Below are 4,998 nucleotides of genomic sequence, written 5' to 3'. Positions count from 1 at the left end.
TTTTATGAAAAGAAAGAAGAAAAAATATCAAAAAAAGGAGAAAAAAAGAAAGAAATGGAGGTCATGAAGAGGTGCCACATCACCTTGTCTATGGTCCTCATTTATATATATATATATATATATATATATATATATATATATATATATATATTGATTTTGATTGTTTTCATTTTACTATTTGATTCTAACCAAATTAGGTTTATGACTTACGCTAATAGTTATTAAACTGCTTCACCAACAGAATTAAACATTATTCTCTACTCTAAAGTGTCATTAATTATTGTATTTATTATAAATTAAGAGTGTTAATCATAATTTATAATAAATTATCCTTATAAGTTATATAAATTATAGAATTATTTTATAAATCTATGTTATTTATCAAGTATTATCATTTTGTTTTCTAAACTTATCGGCTCAGTCTAGCTTATTTAGAATTATCTTTTAACTTATTGATATTGTTATACTATTTCATCTTTTATTTAAGGAAAAATTACGCGGTTAAGTAAATTTATACTACTTAATTATTCATCATAGCTAAAGTTTGTTATAATTATCACTCACAACTAACATTATGTATTGATTACATGGACTGACTTCGAGTTTGTATAATTAGCCACGTTTGTATATGTATAATTCGTCAGTATATACAAATACATATGTATAATATTCAATTATCTAACCGATATACATATACAATTCACCTCTCTCCCACTCTCTGCCCTCTCTCGCTCGTCTCTCTCCCCTCTCCCAATCTCTCTTGCCATATATACAAATGCATATGTATGATATACAATTATCTTAACGATGTGTATATACAATTAACCTCTATCCCAATTCTTTGTACTCTCTCGCTTGCCTCTCCCCCTTCTCCCAATCTCGCTCGCCTCTCTCCTCCCTCTCCCAATCTTGCTCGGTTCTCTCTTCCTCCTTTCAATCTCACTTGCGATATATACAAATGTATATGTATAATATACAATTATCCAACCAATATACATATACAATTCACCTCTCTCCCATTATTTTATTTTTCTCTCTCGCTCGCCTCTCTCCTCCCTATAACACGTACATACGAATTGTAATTATCAAACTATAACTACGGAGAGTGATTAGACTATTTTAAATAACTATATGTAAAAGTTCCTTATTTATTTAACGATATTACAACCAATTTATTATTTGATTTATCTTTTTTAGAAATTCGCCAATATATCCGAAAATACTCTTTTTGGAGGTAAACAAAGGAGTATGTCGTTATCGCACTATTCAATGAAATATTTGAAACAATTACTTAAATACGTGATTTATTTTATCAGATTTTTAAAGTTTTTTTAATATTTGAGAAAATCATAAAAAAAGTTTCTCTCTCATATTTTCTGATATATCACTTAAAATGATATATTGATCGATATATTACCATATACGATATATCAATTGGATACATTATATTATTTTACGTGATATATTAGAACATAAGTGAAGTATCTATATGTTGACCAACGTATTAGGACGTTGAATAATGTATCAAGACAGCGAGTGATGTATTTGAAACTAAGACGCGTACGGTGTATTGAGACATTAAATAGTGTATTTAAAACTGAGACGTGATATATCTAGACGTTGAATAATATATTTGAAATCGAGATATAATATATTAAAACATTGAGCGATGTACCATAATTAAAATGCAATATTTTATCGAGACATATTATGATATACTCAAATTTCACTAAATTCATAAAAGAATATAAATATGATATAATTAGTTATTTAACGCTATAAAATGAATGTAAAATCTCATATTATTTTACTGACTGCCGTAAAATAATTACAAACAAATAACGATTTTTCCATCTCAATTTAAATACTTAGTATTTTAAATTTTTTTAATTCAATTCCAATATTACACACATGATACATACTTACATAACACACTAAATTTTTAGATTATCCAAAAATATTATATATATTTAATTCAAAATAATAAAATTCAGAAACAATTTTTATAATTTTTAAAATATTTAATGAGGCAACTTTCTTGACGCCACATATTGAAAAATCATCATGATACGTGTCAGCATTATATACAAATTAGCAGAGTCATGTAATACAATTGTAATTAATATTAGAAACGATGTGTAACGTAAATAGCTTCATCATTATCAATCGTGGCTTAACTTCCATAGGATTCAACCATCTTCACATGGCACATCTGCCTTTTGCCATCACAAATACGTAGTATTTTTCATTTGAATTTTTTTTTTGGGTAAAATATAAAAATTATATTAGCGTTTTATAGTTATAATTTTGTTATTTGCGTATTATAGTAAATATAATTTGCTATGGATGTAATTTGTCTACATAAAAATGATAGTGATTGTATACGTATATTTGCTAGATAACTGTATATATGTGATTATCATGTATGTGTATTTGTATTTGCATATCTGCATAATATTTGAACTTGTATACAGTTGAATCGAATTAAAATATTTGTATATTGAATATCTCGCTTCCTCAATTTATACAACATAAATTATGCATTTTATTTTGTGTAATTTATGTTTGTATAAAGCGAGGAAAGACAAAAGAGAACTGGAACAACGACAAATTGTGTACACTTATAAGTTTGTCGAACGAAAAAATAATATTTGTATTTGTACATACATTTTTCTCTTATTTTATACAAATACAAACACAATTTATTTGAGTTTATGTAAAGTGAGAAAGGCGAGAAAGAGTTCTTGAGAGAGGCGAATGACAAAGTATTTACTACGAATTAAAATTTAATGAACCTATAATTATATCATTTATTTGGAATTAATAATTTGATATTTTATACGATACTAATTATTTTTTTTATTATTAATGTATATAGTAAAAATACATCAAATTTTAATAATAAATATAATAAAAATATTACATGCCAAGTCATATTTACAAGTAATTAATACTAGTCCATTTTTTTTATTATATATACTACACATTCATATTACACCAATATTTGTGTAGTTTAGAGAAGAAGAAGAGAAAGAAGAAGTAGTTTAGCCACACTCAGCATGGCTCCATCAAAGACATGAAATTTGAAAATGATGGTGCCACGCTGGGTGCGGTTGAACTATATCTTCTCTTTATCGTGTATAGGTCAAGTACGTAAAAATTTTTTAGTTGATAATGACAAAGAGATTTGTCATTATAGTAAGAGTTTTTTCATTATCAATTAGCGAACATTATTCATTTTTCTCGTATCAACAACGAGAAAGAAACAATCAGAAACAACAATTAACTATATATTGCTTTTGAAGTCTGATTATTTTGTCTAAAAATTCTAAATAGTCAGAAAAAATACGTATTATTTATTTAGTTAGACCTACCTTAGCTTTAAGAATATCATAATTTATAACTCCTAGCATATGGAAAATGATATGATAGTATTCTTTTTCTTCCTCCTCCTTTCTTTTAGTGTTCTAATTCCATGGCACTTGCAATGGAGCATTGGTAGAGTTTGATTAATTTTAATAATTGTATTGTTGTTAGAATAGTAATTATCTTTGCATGCAGCTCATCTCTCAGGGCAAAGGACAAAAAAAAGTTTTATATTTCTTATTTGGTATTTAAAATTTGTATTAAAATTTTAATTAAATTCAGATACACTTCGAGATCTATTTGGAAGATCATTATTGTAAGTGCATGGTTCTTATATTTTACATTTTCTCATATTCATGAAGACAAATATTTCTATAGCATATTAATAGTATTAGTGATCTAGAGTTCAAATTTGAAAGAAAGATCTTACATATAGTTTTTTGTTTTTTTGAAAAATCTTCATTTATAATTTTATTGAAAATTTATTTTCCTTGCAATTTTCTTGAGATGCTAACGTACGTAATTTTTTTTTGTAAGAGATGGTACTTAAAATTTTATCAAGTGATAATTTGTACACTAATATATTAATTTGGACATCCAAAATACATAAGTAAATCAATAGTGCATTTTAACGGTGACGGTGGAGTCTGAATTTTTATTAAGAAATCTAAAATATTAAAATTTAAATATAATATATAGAAAAATAAATTAAAAAGATTTAACATCTTCATATTATATATATATATATATATATATATATATAAGTCGAGATTTTTATTAAAAAATCTAAAATATTAAAATTTAAATATAATATACAAATAAATAAATTAAAAGGATTCAAACATCTTCACTATATAAAATTTTAACCATTTATTATAAAATAAAAATAATTTATCATCCAAATATAGAACCCTAATTTCTTACTAATCCAATAGTAGTTTAATTAATTTCAATCTTATAACCTATAATAATTTCATCTCTTCCATTTTAATGATAATACTTCAATATTTGTCAACTCTTTTATGGCCTTCTCCTATGTTTTTATATTTCGTATATGATATATATATATCATATAGATTAGTTACTTGTTTGTTCAAAGAGCGTTCATATCTTCTTAATTTTCTTATTGTTTATTATAATTATCTTGATCTCCTTTTTAACTCTTTTTAAGATTGTATTAAATTAATTTTTTCTTTGTACTTGGAGTACTTTGTAGCCTATAATTATTTTTAATTGACATATATAATAAGAAAGAGCTAGAACAATGAAACTTGTTCTAGATGTTAGTTCACCGCTTCAATTTGTTGGTTGTATTTTTCTTTACTTTTTTTTGAAATACGACATCATTTTTAAAAATAAGTTGGTAACTTAAATTTTATTATCAAGGGACAATTTTTTTTTTTTTTTAAAAAAGGTATTAATTGTAATTATAGTCGTGACAGAGGAATAAATATTCATTTATCCTTAGTTAGAGAATTCAATTCGAGTCTCTTCAAATATAAAGTCGTTATTGTTAGAAAGTATTTTACTTTCTAAAGTAAAATTTTTTAATATAATTTAATTTAAATTTAATCTAATTTCAATAGAAATACAGTAAACCTCCCAATCAATCTGCTTATCCACTGATAGTTT

Source organism: Solanum lycopersicum, chromosome 1 (genome assembly GCF_036512215.1).
Source record: "Solanum lycopersicum chromosome 1, SLM_r2.1".
Lineage (NCBI taxonomy): Eukaryota > Viridiplantae > Streptophyta > Magnoliopsida > Solanales > Solanaceae > Solanum > Solanum lycopersicum.
The sequence above is the reverse complement of the archived record's forward strand: the minus strand, read 5'-3'. Positions refer to the sequence as shown.